General features: G+C 46.5%; 1 long non-coding RNA gene across 1 annotated transcript; it reads right to left on the reverse strand.

Annotated features, from left to right (window-relative positions):
• Nucleotides 1-3,350: 3,350 nt before the first annotated feature.
• On the reverse strand, nucleotides 3,351-3,845 carry LOC115080347. Its single transcript, XR_003853555.1, has 3 exons — nucleotides 3,806-3,845; nucleotides 3,576-3,636; nucleotides 3,351-3,480 (listed from the first exon to the last, which is right to left on the reverse strand). It is a non-coding gene; the product is annotated as an uncharacterized LOC115080347 (long non-coding RNA).
• Nucleotides 3,846-24,972: the final 21,127 nt, after the last annotated feature.

Here is a 24,972-nt window from a genome sequence, read left to right on the forward strand (position 1 = left end):
CTCACAAGCGTTATGCATGTTCGTGGCCCAATGAACAAAGGTACTAAACGCTTCGAACAACGCACAGGAGACAGCACAACCCATGGGCAAGCAGCGATCTAAAAAATAGTGACCTTCAAAATAAAATCCAAGGAGCGGAAAACAACAGGGACGAATGGGGAGCAATCGAAAAGCGGATTCAATGTCCGCCTTCGCTAAAAGTGCTCCCGGACCCGCAGCACGGACCAAGGCAACGGCATCATCGAAGGAAGCATAGGTGACGGCACAAGCCTCCGAGGGAATGAAATCATTGACGGAAGAACCATCCGGGGAGGACAAATTAAGTATGAGTCGAAATTTGCCCGGAATCTTTTTGGGTATGACCGCGAGCGGCGAGAGGTGCATGGCCTCAAAAGGCCGACGTAAGAAGGGGCCAACTATTCTACCCAAGGCAAGCTCATCTGCCAGCTTGTCTCGAACAACCGCGGCCAAGCTGGCGGCTGATCGAGAATTCCTCGCCCTCCCCCCAACCCCGGGACCTACATAAGGGATGAGAAAACCATAACGAAAACCATCAGCTAAAAGGGTAGCCGCCCGACGATCCGGGTAAAGCCGTAACGTCGCTTCCAACTGGTCCAAGCGTATCGGCGAATCCGCTTTGCAGTAAATGGACAAATCATTTTGCTCCCTTACCGGCCCCAGCGCTTTGGCCCTGAGGGCACCTAAGGGCGGAATGGGCTCCCCCGCACGTGGTGCACACGTGGCGAAATTTACATTCGGGGAACAAGCACGTAAGCTTGTTGAATCTCCAGCAAACGTTGGACCCGCCCCCCCCCAAGTTTGACCCCAGACTCGCCCCTTCCCCCGGATCCGGGCCGAAAGGACTGAACCGCGGTTCCACCGACGGAATCCAGACGCGCAGGGCCACTGCCTGCGCCCCCCGCCCCTGAGGCACCCCTGGAGGACACGACACCTTTATTAGTCATTTGTGTGAGCCACAAGTGAATGTCCTGAGTCCCCCAGGACATAAACCGATTACCCGCCATTTTATCGCGAAACTTCTCATCGTAGTTGAGCCACGCCCAACCATCGTAATCCCTGAAGGCGCCTAAAATACTATCCGCATAAGATAACAAGGAGCCATACTGAGAAGCATCGAAATGGCTAACTACGCTGGCCATCCGTAAGAACCCACGCACCCAATTGACAATGTTCTTGGCAATGCGAGGCCCTACACCACGCCGGCGATAACGCTTCTTGGCCTTCCTGGAACCCTTCTTTCCACCTCGACGGCCCTCCAAAAGCCGGAAAATATTGACAAATTTTCGTTTTCGGATGCGTTTAACCAACCGCCGTGGCACTTCCTCCCACAGTTCAGTCAAGGACGCCAATGCGGGGGGGGCCGACGTCGCATTGCTGGCCCTCGGCGGCAATTAAACTCGAGCGCTCGGTACCCTCGCTGATATCCGAATCCGAGGTGGTAGACGAGGAACTAGACCGCAACCGTGACCTCTTGGCTCTAACGTTCGTTCCCAAATCACCAGTTTCGACATTAGACTTACCTGCCCCGTCCGCAGTCCGGACGACCTCCCCGTCCCGGGGGCCGGGTGGCACTCCACGAACACCTGTACCAGGATCACCACCAAGAGCAGGATCACCGCCAAGATCAGACCAGACTCCGCGGAAACCGGTCGGGTCCCGGTCCCTCCAGGCCTCTTGACACGACGGCCCTGGGCGCTCCTCGGCTGCACAAGGTGCCCGGCGCAAGCCCCCCGCAACTCGGGGGGGGGGCCTCTGGCTGCCCGCCATGGGGGATGCCCCGCAGGGGGCTAGGTGCCCACCTGGGGGAAAAATAAGCCCTCCCGAGGGGATGGGGGCTGGGCCCCGCTGCCAGGCCCCCAAGCCTAAACCTTCGCGGGGCAGCGCAGCATCCGCGCGCGGCGGGGCATCGGCCACCGGGAAAAAACCGTACCCGGCCTTAGCCATGCGCTCCAAAAAAGCCTCCACCACCGCTGCTTCTTGGGTGGCTGTAGAATTTACGGGTACGGAGTACGAAGGACCCCGAGGGTCACGGGGGCTATGTATGCTTGGGACACTGCATGGGATGGCCGAGCGAGCAGTACGAGCCCTGCTGGGCCTGCCGGCCGGCACGCGGGAGCCCCTGCTCCTATCAGCGGAACCCCCGGCTGGAAGCATCTGGCGGCTCCGAGGCGAGGCCCTAGGGGGGGCAGGGGGGCGACCTCCACGGGCTGCCTGGGAAATGCTCAAGCGGCGGCCACGTGCACAGACGCCGGTCTGGCAGGGAGGGGGGGTGACACGGGCGCCCGGAGTGCTAGCGGCGAGGGTAGCAGGGGGCTGCAGGGCCGGCAGGGCTGGGGGGGTCGGGAAGTCGCGGGGGGTGGGGCCCAAAAAAGAAAAAGTTAAAGCGGACTCGGGGGGGGCAGTTAAGGGAGGGTAGGCGGAAAGGCGAGGCGGTGGGGAGGCAGGCGGACACGCGTCCGGCTCGGGGCCGCTCTCGCCCGAGTCGGAGAGATATGGAATGAGGCAGGCAATAGGAGGAGCCGGGAGGGGGGGGGCAGGCGGGGGGGCACCGGCGGAAGCAACAGTACTCACGGCGCTGGGGCTCGATGCCGGCGGCAGAGCCGGGACCCGGGGCATCCTGGGCCTGGCCGGTGTACGAGATCGCGGGGTCGAGGCTGGACGAGCAGAGCCCCGCGTTTTTGCGCGCCGCATGGGGTCCCGAGACACAGGTCGCAACCGGGAAGATCCGAAAGCGCGACAGCGAGGACTCAGGCAGCGAAACAACGGACAGCAAACCAAGTCACCTCCACTTGCTTCGCTGCCTAACTCCTCAGTGCCCGCTCTCGACTGTCCTCGCTCCCGTCTTAGATTGTTACCCAATGGCAGCACGGCAGTTCGAACTGCCGCGCTGCCATTGGTCCTCCGGTCCTTCCCCTTGCTTGCGCCCGCCCCCCCCCCCTTCCACCTCTCCCTGTCTCCTTGCCTCCCGCCCGATCCCGCGTTATCTTCGGCGATACCGGGACGAGCCCGGTTCGCCTCCTTATAGAAAGACATGGTATAATGGAACACAGTCAACATGGATTTACCCAAGGGAAGTCTTCCCTAACAAATCTGCTTCATTTTTTTTTATTTTTTCAAAAAGAGACCTGTTATATGGATGTCAATAATCTGAGTGTACCTTCATACGATGCTGTAAAAAAATACGGCTATCGTGACTGTGAAGCCTATGTGTAGGCTTTAAAAATCATTAGGTACCCCAGTGTTGGAATGCAAACTTTTGTAGTGCTCACTGTCCACTGTGCAATTGTTGCTGAAATGATCACGTGGATACTGTTGCAATATTCACTTATCTCAAAATTGTAGTCGGTCTTGCCTCAGCCGACATCCTGATGTTTCGGAGGCTGGCTCCTTCTTCAAGGGCTGGATATGCGCAAGAGAGACCGGTATTCCAGTGAAACATTAGATGTTGTGACAGTGAATCTGGTGGAACACAGGTAAAGTGTGCAAAAAAAAGAGACATCTTTTAGTTATTGAAAAAACAATTAACTTAGGCTGAGATGTAGAGAGATACATACTTGATTACTGTGCCAGCAATGTTCAACTTGTTAAGTTTGTTTAGCGGTCTGTGAAGCTCCGCTGTGGAGGAAATGAAATGACCAGAGAACTGTTTACTCTGTCTTAACTGCTGTAATTGTTAGCCTGCTTGTTAAAACCTGCAAACGGGCAGAAAAGGCTGCTGTTTTTTTTAAAACTTGAAGTGGTAAAAGTTGTGCTCAAATCTCGGAGTAAAATTTAAAGTACTTACTGAAAAACAAGCGGCTGCTCCCACGACTCTGTGCTGGCGCCTTCTGCCGGCGTTTTCGCGCCAGCACAGAGTCGTGGGAGCAGCCGCTTGTTTTTCAGTAAGTACTTTAAATTTTACTCCGAGATTTGAGCACAACTTTTACCACTTCAAGTTTTAAAAAAAACAGCAGCCTTTTCTGCCCGTTTGCAGGTTTTAACAAGCAGGCTAACAATTACAGCAGTTAAGACAGAGTAAACAGTTCTCTGGTCATTTCATTTCCTCCACAGCGGAGCTTCATAGACCGCTAAACAAACTTAACAAGTTGAACATTGCTGGCACAGTAATCAAGTATGTATCTCTCTACATCTCAGCCTAAGTTAATTGTTTTTTCAATAACTAAAAGATGTCTCTTTTTTTTGCACACTTTACCTGTGTTCCACCAGATTCACTGTCACAACATCTAATGTTTCACTGGAATACCGGTCTCTCTTGCGCATATCCAGCCCTTGAAGAAGGAGCCAGCCTCCGAAACATCAGGATGTCGGCTGAGGCAAGACCGACTACAATTTTGAGATAAGTGAATATTGCAACAGTATCCACGTGATCATTTCAGCAACAATTGCACAGTGGACAGTGAGCACTACAAAAGTTTGCATTCCAACACTGGGGTACCTAATGATTTTTAAAGCCTACACATAGGCTTCACAGTCACGATAGCCGTATTTTTTTACAGCATCGTATGAAGGTACACTCAGATTATTGACATCCATATAACAGGTCTCTTTTTGAACTCATAATTTTTTCATGTTATATTGTTTGGGTTTATAAATTTATCATTTTTTTTTATGGCATTAATAAACATGTGGATAAAGTTGATCCGGTAGATGTAGTGTATTTGGATTTTCAGAAGGCGTTTGACAAAGTCCCTCATGAGAGGTTTCTAAGAAAACTAAAATGTTATGGGATAGGAGGCGATGTCCTTTTGTGGATTACAAACTGGTTAAAGGACAGGAAACAGAAAGTAGGATTAAATGGTCAATTTTCTCAGTGGAAAAGGGTAAACAGTGGAGTGCCTCAGGGATCTGTTCTTAGACCGGTGCTTTTCAATATATATATATATATATTTATTTAAAATCATTTATATCCCGGTGTTAGTGGAGACATCACACCGGTTTACATTTGAACTGCAGAATGGAAAATACATTATAACAGGGTGTGGAAAATGGGAAAAGGATAACAGTAGTGCATTATGGAAAAAAGGTTAACATAGCAACAAATAATCTGGAAAGGAACACGATGAGTGAGGTTATCAAATTTGCGGATGTTAAGAAATTATCCAGAGTGGTTAAATCACAAGCGAATTGTGATATATTACAGGAGGACCTTGCAAGACTGGAAGATTGGGCATTCAAATGGCAGATGAAATTTAATGTGGACAAGTGCAAGATGTTGCATATTGGGAAAAATATCCCTTGCTGTAGTTGTTGCAGTTGGGTGCTGCAGGCAGGATAGTGGACCCTTGGGCTGGTCTACCCAGGGTGACAGGGTATGCCGGGAGGCGGAGCCACAGGCTGGCGGTGTTCACCTGGGAACCAGGAGCCCCCCAGGAGGAGCCCGTAGGGTCCTGGAACCTTGGGACTTGGGATATCAGCTCAGAGTCAAATAGCAGATAAAACCTGGCCAGGGAGTGTAGTAAGAAAAGTCCAAAGAGTGAAAGATAGTCTGTAGGCCAGCAGTGCAGGTCGAGGGCCACCTGATGACAGGACAGTGGGCGGCAGCGATACCTGTAGTAAGCCGGACCGTGAGGCTGGGTTTGTAGAATACTGGACCGGGAACAGGCTGAAGGCTGTGGTAGAATCGATAGCAGACTGTGGACTGGAACAGGCTGTAGACTGGAATGGAGTCTGTAGCTGGCTGTGAACAGGAGCAGGCTGTAGACTGGAATGGAGTCTGTAGCTGGATTTTGAACTGGAGCAGGCTGTAGACTGGGACGGAGTCTGTAGCTGGCTGTGAACTAGAGCAGGCTGTAGACTGGGACGGAGTCTGTAGCTGGCTGTGAACTGAAGCAGGCTGTAGCGGAGTCGGGAACGGACCAAGGTCAGAGGCAGGCGGCAGGCTGAAGCGAAGTCAGGAACGGACCAAGGTCGGAGACAGGCGGCAGGCTGAAGCGAAGTCAGGAACGGACCAAGGTCGGAGGCAGGCGGCAGGCTGAAGCGAAGTCAAGAGCAATCCAAAGGTCAAGTCAGGAACGAGGAACAGACGAAGCGCAACTCAGAACTACTAGGCAGTAGTGAACCTCGTTGCAAGGCAAAGAGAAGGCGTCCGGACGCCGGTTATATCAGGCTTAGGGCGTGGTGTCATTAGCACAGGCGGGGCCCGACTTCCGGGAGCTGTGCGCACATAGTGTTTGTCCTCACGCACGCGCGAGGCAGCGGGGAGACGGGCAAGCAATGGCGGCCGCCACGTGGAACCGGCAGAGCCGCAGGAGTCCCAGGCATGCGGAACGTGGCGTTTCCAGTAGCGGAGGTGAGCACTGTTCAGAACTAAAGAAGGGGAAGCGGTGGAGACCGCAACAGTAGTTACACAATGTTAGGTTCCATATTAGGTACTACCACCATGGAAAAAGATCTAGGCATCATAGTAGATAATACTTTAAAATAGTCGGCTCAGTGTGCTGCAGCAGTCAAAATAGCAAACAAAATGTTAGCAATTATCAGGAAGGGAAGGGTTAATAAAACGGAAAATTTTATAATGCCTCTGTATCACTCCATGGTGAGACCACACCTTGAATACTGTGTACAATTCTGGTCGCCGCATCTCAAAAAAGATATAGTTGCGATGGAGAAGGTACAGAGAAGGGCAACCAAAATGATAAAGGGGATGGAACTGCTCCCCATGAAAAAAGGCTGAAGAGATTAGGGCTGTTCAGCTTGGAGAAGAGATGGCTAAGGGGGGATATGATAGAGGTCTTTAAGATCATGAGAGGTCTTGAATGAGTAGATGTGAATCGGTTAGTTACACTTTCAGATAATAGAAGCACTAGGGGGCATTCCATGAAGTTAGTAAGTAGCACATTTAAGACTAATCGGAGAAAATTCTTTTTCACTCAGGGGTAGATTTTAAAAGAAGCGTGATCAGCCTACTTTTGCTTGCGCATCAGACTCAAGCAAAAGTACGCTGGATTTTAGTAGATACGCGCAGAGCCGCGCGTATCCACTAAAATCCTGGATCGGCGCGCGCAAGGCTATCGATTTTGTATAGCCTGCGCGCGCCGAGCCGCGCTGCCTCCCCCCGTTCCCTCCAAGGCCGCTCCGAAATCGGAGCGGCCTCGGAGGGAACTTTCCTTTGCCCTCCCCTCACCTTACCCTCCCTTCCCCTACCTAACCCACCCCCCCGGCCCTGTCTACACCCCCCCCTTACCTTTGTCGGGGGATTTACGCCTCCCGGAGGGAGACGTAAATCCCCGCGCGCCAGCGGGCCTGCTGCGCGCCGGGCCGCGACCTGGGGGCGGGTACGGAGGGTGCGGCCACGCCCCCGGGCCGTAGCCACGCCCCCGTACCCGCCCCCAAAACGCTGCCGACACGCCCCCGGAACGCCGCGACGACCGGGCCCGCCCCCCGACACGCCCCCCGACACGCCCCCCTCCGAGAACCCCGGGACTTACGCGAGTCCCGGGGCTCTGCGCGCGCCGGGAGGCCTATGTAAAATAGGCTTCCCGGCGCGCAGGGCCCTGCTCGCGTAAATCCGCCCGGTTTTGGGCGGATTTACGCGAGCAGGGCTCTGAAAATCCGCCCCTCAATGCACAATTAAGCTCTGGAATTTGTTGCCAGAGGGTATGGTTTGCGCAGTTAGGGGTAGATTTTTAATGTTATGCGTGGGCGAGGATTTGTTCACGCAACTCGGCGCGAACAAATGTACACCCGATTTTATAACATGTGCACGGTGCCACGCGCATGTTATAAAATCCAGGGTTGGCGCGCGCAGGGGGGTGCACAATTGTGCAACCTGTGTGCACCGAGCCCAGCAGCCTGCCTCCGTTCTTTCCGAGGCTGCTCCTAAATCAGAGCGGCCTCGGAGGGAACTTTTTTCTGGCCCCCCACCTTCCCCTCCCTTCCCCTACCTAACCCACCCCCCAGCCCTAACTAAATTCCCCCCCCCCCCGCCTTTGTTAAGAATTCCCCTCCCACCTTTGTTAAGAAAGTTATGCTTGCCTCACGCGCCATTCCCCGGCCCTGGGGCTGGTTCGGAGGCCTCGGCCACCCCCCTGGAACGCCCCCGGGCCGGCACCATGCCCATGGTCTCGCCCCCGGAACACCCCCGAATGCCGTGCCTCCCTCGGCATGCCCCCCATGCAAAGCCCCCGGACTTACGCACTTCCCGGGGCTTTGCACGCGCCGGCAATCTATGCAACATAGGCGCGTAAGTCCCCTGCGCGAGTTAATCCGGCTGGATTGACGCGTGCAGGGCTTTTAAAATCTGCCCCTTAGTGTAGCTGGGTTCAAAAAAGGCTTGGATAAGTTCTTGGAGAAGTGCATTAACTGCTATTAATCAAGTTTACTTAGGGAATAGCCACTGCTATTAATTGCATCAGTAGCATGGGATCTACTTGGTGTTTGGGTAATTGCCAGGTACTTGTGGCCTGGTTTGGTCTGTGTTGGAAACAGGATGCTGGGCTTGATGGACACTTGGTTTGATCCAGCATGGCAATTTCTTATGTTTTTATGTTCTTATGCTCTTAAAAAGTCAGTTGCTATTCAAAGTTTTGTGATGATAAACAGTGATGACAGATAAAAGGGTTATTGAAAAGATTACCCATAATAAACCCAAGAAAATTACACCAGGTCTGGTATTTGATTGTGTAATAAAGATAGTCTAGGTTATTTTAACTAATCTATGAACATCATCCTTGCACAAGGCTTGAATCTACGAGCAGCATTTTCCTAGATCATGAATCACTGGTGTCCAATTCAGGGACAATTTAGTGCATGCATGTGAAGGAAAGGACAGCTGCTGAGCAATTGTGCCACTTACTGGTTGCCATTTCTAAAGTGTGAGGTATTTCACTTTGAAGAGCTATAGACTAGGGATATACAGATGCAAACTATAGGGATGTGCAAATGCAAAGTATTTGTTTCTGATTCATGTGTCTGAATGAGTGCCAAGAAGTCCAGAGAGGTAGATAATTTCTTTTCTAGCATCTGAGTGCGTGCCTTTGATTAAAAAAGACCAGGCAGGTAAGTAATTTCTAGTGTCTGAGTGTGTGCCTTTGATTAAAAAAGATTACCAGGGAGGTTAAGTGATTTCTTTTTTAGTTTCTGAGTGTTCATCTTTGATTAACAAAGAAGACCAGGGAGATAGGGAGGTAATTTATTTTCTTTTCTAATGTCTTTCTTTCCCTCCCACACCCCCCATGCTCACTCTCAATTTATAATCTCTTATTCCATATAAGAGGACAAGTCATTTCCACATCAAAAAATTCAGTCGAGGATTGATGTAAAACAAGGGCGTGATCTAGCCTTTATCAATTAGATTAATTGTTCCCTTGTAGGTCATTGCCAAATTAACATTGATATACTTTGAAAAAAGCTGTATGCCAGAATTCTAAAAACTAAGGGGGTCATTTACTAAGTATTTTTCCCCACAAACACAAATTGGGAAAAAAAACCTTTAGTAAATGACCCCCTAAGATGGGAGAGTTAGAATGTGTAGCACTGAATGAAGACGTAGACATAACTGGCATCTCGAAGGCCTAATGGAAGGAAGCTAACCAATAGGACAGTGTTGTATCAGAATGCAAATTATATCACAATGATATGGTGGATCAAACTGCTGGGGTGGGGAGGGTGGGAATGCTTTATGTTAGAGATGGCATAAAGTCCAACAGGATAAAGATCTTGCAGGAGACTAAAGGCAAAATAGAATCCTTATAGGTGGAAATTCCATGTGTGATGGGGAAAGGTGCAGCAGTGAGGTTATACTACCATCCACCTGGCCAACATGAACAGATGAATGATGAATTGCTAACTGAGTTTAGGAAAGCTAATAAATCTGTTAGCACGGTAATTATGGGAGATTTCAATTACACCAAATATTAACTGGATAAATGTAACATCAGGGCATGCTAGGGAGGTAAATCTTCAAGATGAAATAAATGACTGGTACATGGAGCAGTTGATCTGGGAACCAAGAGGGGGAGCCATTTTAGACCTAATTCTTAGTGGAACGTAGGACTGGTGCAAGAGGTATTGGTGGTGGGGCTGCTCGGCAACAGAGATCATAGTGCAATCAACTCTAGCATTAAACTTTCAAGAGAGAGACTTTTCTAAAACGTTGAACATATAAAAAACTAAAAGGTGCAGTTACATAGATTAAGGATGAGATAATCAAATTTACAGATAATACAAAACAAATACGACAAGTGAGGTAATCAAATTAGCAAATGATACAAAATTATTCAGAGTGGTCAAATCACAAGTGGAAGGAAAGCCAAACGACTGCTGGCATGGTTAAAAGGTGAGGAGAAAAAGGTTATTTTAGCAAAAAGAATTTTCAAAAATTGAAAAAAGGATCCCTCTGAGGAAAATAGTTAAAAAGCAAAACATTAACAAGTTAGTTATCAAACATTGATAAGGCAGGCTAAAAGAGAATTTGAAAAGAAGCTGGCCTTAGAAGCAAAAATTCAGAATAAAACCTTTTAAAAATATGTCAGAAGCAGGAAGTCTGTGAAGGAGCCAAATGGACTGTTAGATGATTGAGGGGTTAAATGTTGCGATGGGGCCTGTGGCTGGAACCACGAGCCGCTTCTTACCTCCATCCACCGCCCCGCAGCCCGGCCAAGCCACAGCCTGACTTCCCTTGCAACCCGGAGGCCGCTATCTTTGCCGCTCCTGTGGCCAGCCTGGAGCCTCCAATGCCGCAGACCTCCACAGCCTGGTCGCCATCTTGCCAGCATGGCAAGAGCAGTGCCGGTTCTCTCCACCACGGCCTGGAGGCTGCTGAAGGCGGGACCTGCTCGGCTGTGCAGCCCCCAGATCCCTCCTGCACGGATGACACCGCCAATGACGTCGGGGCCTGCTTGAGGCCTGCTCCGGCTCCTCCCTTCACTGCCCTGCTGCTGTCCAGGGTCCTGACTTCCTGTTCCTGCTCCTCCTAGGGGTCAGGCCAGCGGCTTCCTTCCAGATTTAAAGGACCAGTGCAGGTGTGGTCCTCTTCAGGCTCCTCCTTGTGTGCTTCCTGCTTCGCCCTACAAAAGGGCTCAGTGCTCAGTTCAACTTCACCTTCGCAAGGAGCTTGTTCCCTCCTGGAACTGTCTTTCAGGAGCTGGTCTTCTATTGGACTTCCATGTACTCCTCGCCCCTGCTTGGCATTCCATGTTCATCATTGGATCCTTCATTGTCTTCTCTCCTGGTCTCTGCTGATGCTTCGCCCATCCTGATGTCTCCATTGCCTTAGCCTTGATGTTCCTTGATCTAGTTACCATGTCCTGATCTCCGTCTTTGAGAGGTCTTCCTGGACTCACCTTGATCCATCCCAGCATGGTTTGTGACCAGTCGGTTGGGCTGTGTAGGGCACTGTTACTAAAGCTCTGTTGTTAAAGCTGGGAATGAGCAATCTGTTATTAGAGCTCTGTTGTTAAAGCTGAGAGATAGCAATCTGTTATTAACAGAGTTGCTGGATATAGCAATCTGTTATTATTTAAAATAGTTGTGGGTGGATCCTTGGACCAGTGGCAGGTGACCACTCCCTCGGGGGAAATCCTGAGAGGGACCACTGGTCAGGCTTAGCGTAGGAGACAGACACACACTAGTTCTTTTATTAGACAATATGTTAAACCACCAGAGGTGGCAGTAGTGAGCTGGAAGCGCCCAGCTGGGATGTAGTCCCTCATAGAGATGTGAATCGTGTCCTCGATCGTCTTAACGATCGATTTCGGCTGGGAGGGGGAGGGAATCGTATTGTTGCCGTTTGGGGGGGTAAAATATCGTGAAAAATTGTGAAAAATCGTAAAAAATCGAAAAAACGTAAAATCGCAAAACCGGCACATTAAAACCCCCTAAAACCCACCCCCGACCCTTTAAATTAAATCCCCCACCCTCCCGAACCCCCCCCCAAATGACTTAAATAACCTGCGGGTCCAGCGGCGGTCCGGAACGGCAGCGGTCCGGAACGGGCTCCTGCTACTGAATCTTGTTGTCTTCGGCCGTCGCCATTTTCCAAAATGGCGCCGAAAAATAGCGGCGGCCATAGACGAACACGATTGGACGGCAGGAGGTCCTTCCGGACCCCCGCTGGACTTTTGGCAAGTCTTGTGGGGGTCAGGAGGCCCCCCCCAAGCTGGCCAAAAGTTCCTGGAGGTCCAGCGGGGGTCAGGGAGCGATTTCCCGCCGCGAATCGTTTTCGTACGGAAAATGGCGCCGGCAGGAGATCGACTGCAGGAGGTCGTTCAGCGAGGCGCCGGAACCCTCGCTGAACGACCTCCTGCAGTCGATCTCCTGCCGGCGCCATTTTCCGTACGGAAAATGGCGCCGGCCATACGCGTATGGCCGGCGCTAGGTTTGCGGAGAGTGAGTCCCATCCACAACGATACCCGGAGGTAGCAAATCCCATACCTTGCTAATTCGTCCTGTTAGCGAAAACTGAGACCTTAAATATCTGGAGCTGATGACGTCATCTCAGGGGGACGCTCCTGAGGTTCGCACCAATGCCGGTACATCAATCGGGCTGCGCACACGCCCTTAGGCATCTGGTCAACATGGCGGCTTGCAGCGTCAAGCCGGTCCAGGAACGCCAGAGGAGGATGGCCAGGAGATGCTGCAGCAGCTAGCCTTCCATCAACCCCGAAGGGAATCGCCAACGAGGTAAGGTGGGCGGAGCAGAGACATCAGACAGTGACGGATACAACAGGCGCGCTGTGGCCCAGTGGTCCACGACCACCCCAGGCGCAGTGTTTAGGGCGCTGGAGGGTTTTTCCTCATCTGGCGAAGTCGAAGATCTCTACTTCCTCCAGACTTCTAGTCTTCAGGATGTTCCACTTCCTCCTTCCCAGCTGCTCTTTGATGAGTATCCAGAGTGCCGTTGGACTTCCTGGATCTTCACTTTAGAGGCTTCTCCTTCTAAGTTTCTCCGATGTCCTCTGATTTTATCTTGTCTGATCCTGAGTCCGTCTAACCCTGAGTTTGTCTGATCCTGAGGCCATCAGCTTCCATGTTCCAGTCCTCGACTATCTCAGCCTCGTCCGGCCTGCCGCCTTCTGCTGTTACCCAGCGGCTTGTCCGAAAGGGCTTGGAACAGTCGGAGGACCATTCAGATACTAACATTGTGTTGTTGGTCTCACTGAGGCATGCAGGTTGGCAGGGCTTGGGTTGCTCCATCCCAGATGAGGTATGTTTTGCCGCAAGTTTAGTGGGACACAGCCAGCATGGATTTACCCAAGGAAAATCTTACCTCACCAATCTACTATATTTTTCTGAATGGTTTAATAAACATGTGGATAATGGTGAGCCAGTGGATATAGTCTAGTTGGATTTTCAGAAGGTATTTGACAAAGTGCCTCATGAGAGACTCCTGAGAAAATTAAAAAGTCACAGGATAGGAGGCAATGTTCTATTGTGAATTGCAAATTGGTTAAATAATAGGAAGCAGAGAGTAGGTTTATATGGTCAGTTTTCTCAGTGGAGTAGAGTAAACAGTGAAGTATCTCAGGGATCTGTAGTGGGACCAGTTAATTTTAATATATGTATTAATGATCTGGAAAAGAGAGTGAAGTGATCACATTTGCAGACATTACAAAACTTTTCTGAGTTGTTAAATTACAAGTGAATTGGGAAAAATTGCAGGACGATCTTGCAAGACTGGAAGACTGGTCATTTAAATGAAATTTAATGTGGACAAGTGCAAAGTGTTGCACATGGGGAAAAGTAAACTGCACTGTAATTAAATGATGTTAGGCTCCTTATTACTGCCTTGGAAAAGGACCTGGGCATCATAGTAGACAACACTTTCAAATCTTCACACTGTCGCTGCACACTTCGGTTCAGTGTGCAGCGACAGTCAGAAAAAGCAAACAGAATATTACACATTATTAGGAAAGGAAAGGAGAATAAAATGGCAAATGTCATAATACCCATGTATTGCTCCATGGTGAGGCCATACATGGATGGTAACTTTAAAAAGAGCACGTGGGCATATTATTTAAAATATGCCTAGCATGCCTATGTGGCATTCTAATTTTAAGCCATTACTCAAGAAAACATAAATCACGTATCTATCTTAGGACTTTATCGGCTTTAAAGCATGTATGCATGCAGATTTTAAAACATGCTCCATTGAAGGACATTCCCAGTTTTACCAATTAGTCCACCGGTTTGCCCAGTCTATCTCGAGATCATCCAGACCACTCTGGTGCTTCAGCCTACACTCACCCCAGTTTACCCGAACCCTGCCCCCTGGCATATTAAGACTAAAAAGAGATTTCTACAGACTTACACCTCATCAGGAGCAGTAGTAAATATACATGGCTAACAAACTGCTATGTGCTGCAGCTACCAGATTTAAAATACAGATTTTTGCATATAACTTTTGGGCCTATCCCAGAATGCCCTGACACACCCTAGCTCTGCCTTTTTTCTTTTTTACTTGTCTACGTGCATATACATGCATAATTTGAGGCTTTTAAAATACAGGTTGCTCACCCAATGCCCAGATACGTGCATTTAAGGGATTTTTAACATGAACAATATTTTTAAAATTCATCACATAGAATAATGTATGCAGTTCTTGTTGCCGCATCTCAAAAAAGATAAAGTTACATTGGAAAAGGTACAGAGAAGGGTAACCAAAATGATAAAGGGGATGGAACAGCTCCCCTATCAGGAAAGACTAAAGAGTTTATGTCTGTTCAACTTGGAGACGAGACATCTGATGGGGATATAATTAAGGTCTATAAAATCATGAGTGAAATAGAATACGTAAATGTAAATTGCTTATTTACTCTTTCAAAAAATGTAAAGACTAGGAGGCACTCCAGGAAGTTAGAAAGTAGCATAATCAAAACAAATCGGCAAATATTAATTTTTAATTAACAGGCAATTAACTTCTGGAGTTCATTACTGTAAGATGTGATTAAGGCAGTTAGCATAGCTGGGTTTAAAAAAGATTTGAACAAATTCCTGGAGAAGTCAATAAACTATTAATAACCAAATAGACTTAAAAAGCAACCACTACTTATCACTGCACAATAGCAGCATGGGATCTATTTACTGTTTGGGATCTTGTCAGTTACTTGTAACCAAATTGGGTGCTGTTGGAAACAGAATATTGGGCTTGTTGGACCATTGGTCTGACCCAGTATGGCAAGTTCCTATTCCTATGTGCTTATGTTCTTATCATTTGTTTTAAGGGAATTTTAGTTTTTGTTTTCGTGGGTTTAAATTTTTTTTTTATTAAATTCATTTACAGCAAATATTGCATTGTTTTTGAAAATGGTGCACTCTAGTTCCAAACAGTATGCATTATTTGCAAAAACATGTAATATTTGCCAAATACAAATCCAAACAAAATTTTTGCTTTTATAATTCATTTTGTTTGAAATGAACCAAAAAGAGACTCATTCATTGTGTTTTACATATTCATTTCAAATGAATGCACATCCCTAATATTAGATACCTTATTCCTAGCACTGTGAATGTGATAATAAAATATTCCATCATCTATCTGGCTTAGCGACTAAAGCAATGCTTATACTGCACGTTCTATAACAGTTACATTTTTCCTATCACAAATCTTGTTCACTGCATCAGATTCTTTGAGTGGCAGTCTATTTGTTATAAAGAGAAGGCCCTGCTTTCAATCTATTAGTCAATGCCTGCTTCTTCACCAGTCCTTAAACTTCTCTCCAGCGCTGCATTGTTTGTTGCATGTATGTGTATATGTCATCTACCCAATTTCACAGTATAGCTTGTTATCCTCTGGTACATACTGTACGATGTGACATAACAATATGGTGCATCACAAATGGCATTACAGAACTATCCACTGTTAATGGGACATGGTACAATCAAATTAATTTCCTGTTTTTAGTGGGTCCCACTGTACTTGAAAAAGGCATTTCCTTGTATCACTGGGTAGTTGCTTCAACAGATAATTGGCTAGCCTCACCTCTCCAGTTTGTTTGCTCTTATCTGTTGTCAACAATCTGTGTATTTATGGCCCATGTGACTCGGTGATGTATCTGGCTGCAGGTTTATTGTGCAACAGCACAAGAGTTATGTGGACAGTCAATCACTGGTGGTCTTGAAGGAATGAACTAGAAACAATTGCAATGGTATCTCTTTAACTGGGTTTGGCATAACAATCAATTAAACATTTTATTTGCAGTTGCCACAGAAGATAGACGTGAAAACAACAAAAAGAATACTATTGTATATATATATTTTTTTCTTATTTTCTTTCTTTTTAAAATATCAAGAACTCTTAAACAATTAAGTTTTGGATGTTAAAATTTGTTTCTGGTATTAACAAAATATATATTTTCATTAAATTCCACAGTTAATGTGTGTATTTTTCTCATCACAGTTAGCAGCCATGCTTAATATCCTGTTTAGGGAAGGGGAACAGGGAGTGAAGAGCACTTTTGGAATGACCGGGTTGGGGTGGGAGCACCAGGAACATCACCATGCATGGACTTTTCTCTATTTTTAGACACTTTGAGGTGTCAGGGTCACCTCAAGTGGCAGCCTCATGTTGAGCTTGGGGTCAGCCAGGACTCTTTCTCAACTTTTCCATTTTGCCATGGTAATTTTTTTTAAAGGCAATATGACCCTTTCAACATAATAATAGAGTCTCAGAGTAGCCTAGTGGTTAGAGCAGTGGGCTACAAACTAAGGAAACCAGTGTTCAGATCTTACTGTTGCTCCTTGTGACCTTGGGCAAGTCACTTTACTTCCCGTTGCCTCCAGTACAAAATTTGACTGGGGATAGGGAAATACCTATAGTATCTGAATGTAATCTGCTTTGAAGTGCCAAAAAGTGGAATATAAAAAAAATTGAAACCCTTGTTAGTCTCCAGGGGATTATATTTATCAAATTTTAAAAAGGTGTTGTTATTTTAGCATGGCTGACCACTTTCTAGGTTGGCCATGATAACATATTAACATTAAATTGTCTAATAATGAGCTGCTTTCCATACATTTGCATTATTCATGCATGCAGATCACATGCAAAGTAGCTCATTGTAAAAGGGGAGGCAATATTAGCAGGGCCATGCATAATATCGTGTATATCACATGATATCTCTACAATAGTGCTCAATTGTGTGATATAGGCTGTGTAATGCATGTTAGAGCACTACAGTGGCTTGATACATCAAACAATTGCTTTGTAATCTAATAGTTTGGAGCTGATATAGATAAATAGCTATCTTTTAAGTAATGAGGAATGTTCCAGTAAAAGAAATAGTAGCTTGGATATTCACACAGAGCCCTGCTCCACAGTCTATCCCTTATTAATACTCATGCCTCCTCACATGGCTGCTGAATGTGTCTCTAGTTTCCACCAAGCAACAAATGCAGTGAAACATCCTTCAGCCAGTTCCAGGGACTCAGTGATTTCTTTCTTTAGCTCAATTTATGCTGTTGTCTCTTTTCTTGTTTAAACTGCCCAAACCCAGCAGGAAAACTCAACAGTTCAGATACCTGAAGTGGCCAGCTAATTTTTTCTGCACAGAAACAACCTGTTGTAAGCTTTCTGTTATTCTTTAGATGTTCAACCAAGCAGGAAATTCTCAGAAACAAATCCTCTACAGAGAGACCCAAACCAGCACCTCCTGTTTCTCTCTGTCTCTTTCAGCTGATTTCCTTTAGAAAACCAGCAGGCCACTTTTAAAACAGCACTCCTCTTTTTGATTGGTTCATAAAATCAAATGGCCTGAAGCATGGTGCAGTCTTAAGATGTGAAGACATGTGGAATGGGTCAGTAGCAGAGAAGCACTAGTACTTTGATATTTCTTCTGTGTCAGAACCTAAAGAGCAAGGCAAGAGGGTACTATACAGGAACAGACATAACATATCGCAAAACATAAATACATAATACATGCAATAATCAAACTCGTTTTGATTTATAGAGGTTAAACAGTGGAAGATGGAAATGCTGGTTCAAACAGGAAAACATTCACTTTCTTTCAAAAAGTCAAATAACATTCCAGTAGGTGAATTTCATCAGGAAGGATATTCCATAGAACAGGGGCAGCCACATAAATGCTCCTGTGCTAGACTCAGTCAAACTGACTTTTTCTCTAAGATCAAACTGACTTTTTCTCTAAGATCACAAGGAACAAGAGCATTGCTCCTTCCTTGTGATCTTAGAGTGCACACAGATATACCAATGCAAATATATTCTGGAACAGTATTGTGCAGAGCTATAGAGACTAGAGCAGGAATCTTGAATTTAATTTGCAAACTAATTGGAAGCCAATGCAGATAGAAAAACTTTGGAGATGTATGTTCACAATAAGAGGTGATCCATAATTAACCGGGCTACTGCATTTTGTACTAACTGGAGAAATTTCTGAAGATATTTAGGAAGTCCCATGTAAAGTAAGTTGCAATAGTCCAACTGAGGGAGCACACAGGCTTGAATGACGAAACAAAAGTTGCCAGGTTTAACATTTATTTTAACCCTCTTACTATTTTAAGTTTATAAAATGCAGTCTTTGTAGACGCTTTCACTTGGACTTTAAAGGAAAGGTTTGAGTGAATTGGGATTGTTATATCATCTATCTGAAATGTTGAAGGATAGTCAATTGTCATGGAACAGCTAATCCACAGTGCTTCAGCTTTATTCATATTAAGGAAGAGACTATTTAACAACCAAAAAAGGAGGTAAAGAAGTTGCCATGTAGGCAGCGGCATCATCCTTGGAAGTGGCTATGTCACACAGATATTTTATGGGGGGGTAGGGAGAATCAGGAGAGAGGAAGCCCCAGATGATTCATCTGCACTTATTCTGCTGGGGTTTCAGACTTTGTAAGGGGTCTGAAGCAGGAGAAGAGGTTGGCACAATCTTTATGGATGGGAGAGGGTTAACCAGTCCATTCACTTTGGGCTGATTAACATGAGGCACTTCCCAGCAGCTAGCATGGGTGCTACACTTTTCTGTGTTAAAATGCATAATGGTACCTAGGCAACACCAATGAAGGTACATTTTAACATGTCCTCTAAAATTTATTGTATAGCCTGTAAAGTCCCATTTTAGCATGCATGTACTGTTATGGTTGTGGACCCTTGGTCCAGAGCGAGTGGTGGTGAACACTGAGGGATTGCCCTTAATGGGTCTCGTCTCTGGAAGGTGGAGCTGGTGAGGACAACCCGGCTGGACCTTCACCTATACCAGCTCTCATTCCCCGCAGGTTGAGCCCTTGGATGCCAAGGCCAGCAGGACTTAGGTGCGGGTACCTCGAGGAAGAAGATGAAGCTGAGGATGAAGACAGGGTTGGAGGTCCGGGTCTGGGCTGGCAGCAAAGGAGTAGAACGGAGTCCAAGCTGAAGATCCAGGGCAGGCAGCAGATAGGCAAGAACAAAGTACCAGGCCAAGGATCGAGACGGGCAGCAGACAAGCTGAGACAAGAAGACAAGCCAAGGTCAAACCAGGAGATCAAGCAGAGGACGGGGTCACAGGAGCTGAGGATCAAGAAGAAGGCCGGAGACTGGAATGAAGGCATGGACAATAAGGCAGGAACAGGAACGCTGGGACCAGAATCAGGAACACAAGGACTGGAGAACCAGGAACGGAACCAGGAACAAGATCAAGGCAGGAACAGGAACGAAGACGTCTGGAACAGCAACTAGTACTCTGAGGAGACGACCTGTTGCAAAGGTAAAGGACTGCAGGCTGCTTTGGGGTTTAAATACCCCTCCCTTGTGATGTCATCTTTGGGGGCCAGGACGAGTTTTCCCGCTGCGGCCCCTTTAAAGGATGGGGCCTCCCACGCATGCACACCTAGGGAGAGCCCCCACCAGACGGAGGAGGATGGCGTTCACGGCCATGCGGTAGGCCGTGATCGGCCTGCCGCAGAGCGGGTCGTGCTGCACCGGGCTGCAGCGGAGAAGGACAGAGGAACAGGTAGGGGGGACCGGCCGGGGAGCCGCAACATGTACATACTTTACTGAGTTGCACGCTAATAAAATTTTAGCATAAGTTTATTCCATATGCCCCATAATGCTGACATAGGGTAATACATTTGGGGCATAACCAGGAAAAATGTCTGGGTGCATTAATAACAAACTGGGAATAAGCGTATAAAGCCAAGAAGCAATGGCAACCAAAGCTAAGTGAATGGTAGAATCCTTTAAATGGGGACTGGAGCAAAGTTCCCTCTAATTTTTTTCAGGGTATGTGCAGGTATGCACATAGGGAGGATATCTTAAAAAAAAGGTACGAGCACACCGATATACGCAGCTATATGGACGCATGCACTCATACCCTTGCATTTTATATCATGAGCGCTCGATATATAAAATTATATAAAATACGTGCAAGTCTACTAACAACTTGTTTGTGTATTAAAAAATATGAGGCATATTTTAAACATAGCTGCATAAGTTTTAACTTATCTGGTTAAGTGGCGACAAATATCCAGCTAAGATGCACTGTTTAAGACTTATCCAGATAAGGGGGTTATTTTCTAAAGGCTTATCGCGTGCGATAGGATGTAAATGACCGGGAAGGGAGGAGTCAGGGCAGGGAGAGGAGGAGTCGGGGTGGGGAGGGGGAGGAGTCGACTGCAGCATCACTGCCGGCGATAATGTGAGGAACATTCTCGCCGGCAGTAGCGCGGCGAATACTCCACCTTTTACGTTGGTGCTATTTGTGTGAAAGGCTGCAGCTGGCCGCTCCGCGGCCTGCAAATCGCACCACCGTGGTGCAAACAGCTGTGGTCTTTTGCAGGCCCACCCCCTTTTTCGCCCCCTTTTTCACAGGGTTCATCATTCCGTGAGGAATGATGAATCCTACCCTAAGTAAGATAACCAGATAAGTAAAACCTTACTTAGCTGGAGAAGTAAGATAGATGGATAACTAGTGTTTGAAGACTTATCCGGCTATCTTAATTATCTAGTTAAGTAGTGCTTTTTAAGACTTATCCAGCTAAATAGAGGCTTAATCACCAATTAGCCGGATAAATCAAAATTTACCCAGATGAGTGGCAGACATCGGCTATGAGAACATATTTGTGCTCCTTATTTTAATCTTTTACAAGACGAAATGTAACTCACATATTTTCCTTATCACTTGTCAGCTTTTACCCATGTAAATGGTCACATTTTATAACATGCGTACATGAAGGAAATTACCAGTTTATCAATTAGACTGAGCAAACTGGTGAACTATCTCTAGGTCATCAAGACTCCCCTGGTTCCTCACTCCCCCCATTTTATCCAGACCCCCTCATCCAGTCAGTATTTGGCTATAAAGAAATCTATTCTGACTAATACCAAATAATTAACAGGTGAAAATATGCATAGGTCATAGCCATGCGCATACCTCTATTCCAGGTTATAAAATAGCAACTTATACATGTAGGTAAATATTGTCCCCGTCCCAGGTTGTCCCTGCTCCAGATTGTCGCTGGCCTGCTCCTAGCCTGCCCCTTTATTATATACGCAAATGTATTTGCGTGCCATTAGTTGTGCTTGTACGTTTGAGGTTTATAAAATGTCACTTGCACGAATGTGCGTTAATTGCGCACACATGTGCTAATTTGTATGTGTGCAACTCTTTTAAAATTCACCTTAAAGTTTGTAAGTGAGCTGGCGGGCGGGTGGCAATGTCCACTCATCTTGTGCTGTTTGTAGTTTCCAGCTTAGTATCACCAATTACCACTGCCACCACCAGAGACCATAGCTCCATTCTTCACTCTCCTTCTCGCCATCGTTCTCTTCTCAGTTTCGATCTATTTCTTTCATTGCCATCTCTTTTCTTCTCCCTCCTCTCTGGCTTTTCCCACATCTTTTGGCTCACTTACCTTCCAACGTAATTCTTCTCTCTCTCCTACCTTTCCATTCCTTCTCTTTCTTCCCGTCCCCTCTGCCTTATATGAATAAGTCCCCCTTTCTCATTCTTACCCTTTGCTTCTACTAACCCTTAATTTCTCTCTTCCCCAGCATCCACCCTCCTCTTTCCCTTTCTTTGAACATCTGCCCCTGCCTCTACCCCTTTTCCCCAGCATCTGCTCCTTGCCCTTTACTCCCTTTCTCAAGTGTCTATTCCCTTGCCTCCTTTCCACATCAGCATCTGTCCCTGCCTCTTATTCCCTTCCCAAATCATCCATCCCCCTGTCTTTATCATCCTTTCTTCCAGCATCTGCTCTCTTCTTTCCTCCCTTCTTCCTCAGCATATGTCACCTGCCTCTTCCCCAATCCTTAATATATGACTCCTCCATTTTGCCCCTATTTCCCAATATCTATTCCCCCTGCATCTTTTCCCTTTTTTAACAGCATCCACTCTGCCCCCGTTTCTTGCTCCCCCAGAATCCCGTTCGCTAGCATCCACTCCCTCTTTTCCCAGCATCCACTCTGCCCTCCTTCTTACCAGCTACTCCCCCCCCCCCCCCCCATTCCAGACACTTCCCCATCTGCTCCTCTCTGTCTTTTGTCAGAATTTGCACCAGGTTGCACAACTGGAGCGGTAGGAACCTGTCCTGTAGTTGTGAACTGCTATGTCTAGTCTGTTCCAGCACCGCATCTGCAAGCAACTTCAAAACTCGTTGGCCAGCACTTATTACCTACTAATTTTGTTCATCATGAGATCATCAGGCTAGAATGCCTACTGCTCATTTTAAAATTGCTCATGGTGCTGGCACAGATAAGACACTGGAGTTGAAAGCTACAGAATGGGTTCCCGCCTCTCCTGCTGCTAGATCCTGCATCTACTGATTTGCAGCATGTGCAGTTGCTAGAAGAATCCTGTGAGGGTCTTATTCAGAAGCATTTAGCTGGAATATTTGGCCATTTATCCACCTAAATTCTAGTTGGATAACATTTTATCTAGCTCAAATTAGGCCAGATAAGTCAGGGGTATTCCAGGGGAGGAGCTGAGTTAGCCAGATAAATTATCCAGCTAACTCCAATATTCAGAGTTATCCAACAAAGTCTGGTCATCCTATAGACCTGTCCTAAAGTTAGCTGGATAAACTTCTCCAGCTAACTTTAGGATAGCTGGATATATTCAGCGGTATTGCCACACCACTCAATATATAGGTAAGTTAGCCAGATAAGCTTATCCGGCTAACTTGCCGAGCTAAACAGTGGCTGAATATGGACCTCTGTGTAACCATGCACATGTCCACCTTAGAGAGTACACTGGCTAGGAGTAAGGAATGAGGTTATTATCCTTTCATTTTTAATCATTTGTTACTGCACATTTGTAGATTGGGATTCAGTTTTGGTACCCATAATCAAAAAGGATAGCAAAATATTAGAAAAGGTACAAAGGCTGGAATATGGTCAAAATGACCTGTAAATATGAATTGCATATGACCTAGAAGAATAAAAGAATAGATAAATTTACACGTATATGGGATCCTATTATAAAACATTATTCAGATAGAAGTTTATTTCTTGTGCATTGAGTTTGTATTGCACGTCCTACTGTTTCTCCAATGCTTGCTTTTTCTATTTTGTTTTCTGTCTTCAATAAAAATATTGAACTGAAAAGAAAAGGTTCAAAGAAGGGCCATTAATAAATAAAAGGAGAAACAGGAGTTTATGCTGTATATAAAGACTGTACAAACTGGAGCTTTTTATATTAGAAAAAAAATTAAAGAACAAAATTTAATTACACAAATATAGCCGTGGATCCTGCAGCAAAAATACCTAAATGGACATCCTCTAAAATTAAAGGGAAATGTTTTTCTGCCATCTTCAAAGGACAAGATTTTTATTGTATTCTATGTATTTATTTTTAAATGTCTCCTCCGCCTTGAATGTGAATAACATTCCAGGACTGTAGATATTTCCTTATCCCCAGAGGGCTTATAATTCGGCAGCCTATCTTTCAAACCTATCTTAGGTACCACATTTACATGTCAGTGGACATGCAGAGATTAATACTAGTACTATAAACTGTACGGCATTTTTCTGCTCCAGCCTTCCATAACCTGGGCAGAAGATTTTGAATTTGAAAGATACTGGGAGGGTTAGGGGTTGGTGGGTTGTGGGAGCTAGAGAAGGTATTGGGTGAAATATAGGAAAGCTGAATCTTCAGTATTTAGATGGAACCGGCGTGGGGGGGGGAGGGGTGATGTTGGCCCAGACCCCCTTAAACTTGTTAAATAATTGGTATCAGAGTGGTTTGAGGGAGTGTGGAGGCCCAACTTGGCAGGGCTTTTATTTTGTTTCTTGGTGGGGTGGGACTTTGTTTCATAGCTACGTCTGCAACTTATTTTTCTTTGCCTACATGACAATATATTCTTTTGAATAAAGACAATTTAGTCTATAGACCTGGCTATATGAAGCCTTCTTTCAGGCAGGCCTAAAGCTATCTGGCTAACTTACTGGGTCATTCATCAAAATGTGTTAGGGCCCAAATACGCATTACCTGAGGTATAACGTGCAATGGGTGCACGATAAATAGTGCAATGCAAGTTAGCAAGCAAATTTTAAATTTTGTATGCATATGGGAGGAGTTAATACAAATGAAGGTGTCCTACCACATTCTGCGATAGCTTAATGTACACTAATGTGGGATTTAACGTCAGAAATAACTACACCTTTTTTTGTGTGGTACCAGGAGAAAAAAAATTTTGCATGCACCCACGGCCATTATCACAGCTATTAGTGTGGTGATTATCGGGTGTGATAAAAAGAGGTGTTCTATGAGACACATCTACCAGGCCCTCCTGGGCCAATAAAAACACCTGTTCTTACCTGGCCTGTCTTCTTAAGCCCATAAACTTTGTGACAAGTTTACTTGTTGGGAGATACTGTTGGAGATACTGTTGAAAGCCCTCCTCAGGTGCATGAGTTCTGCCCGAATGTGGTGGAGGTGACCATCATGCCTCCTTTCCAGCCGGTCCAGCTGGTAGTGCATTGAGGCCTCACTCTGTATCGGTGGTGGTGGCCAGAGCTGGTGCTGTGCTAGTCATGGGCAGAGTGGAGGTTTGAGCCTCTAGAAGCAGCAAGAGGGGCTGGTGGGCT

Source organism: Rhinatrema bivittatum, chromosome 1, assembly GCF_901001135.1.
Source record: "Rhinatrema bivittatum chromosome 1, aRhiBiv1.1, whole genome shotgun sequence".
Classification (NCBI taxonomy): domain Eukaryota; kingdom Metazoa; phylum Chordata; class Amphibia; order Gymnophiona; family Rhinatrematidae; genus Rhinatrema; species Rhinatrema bivittatum.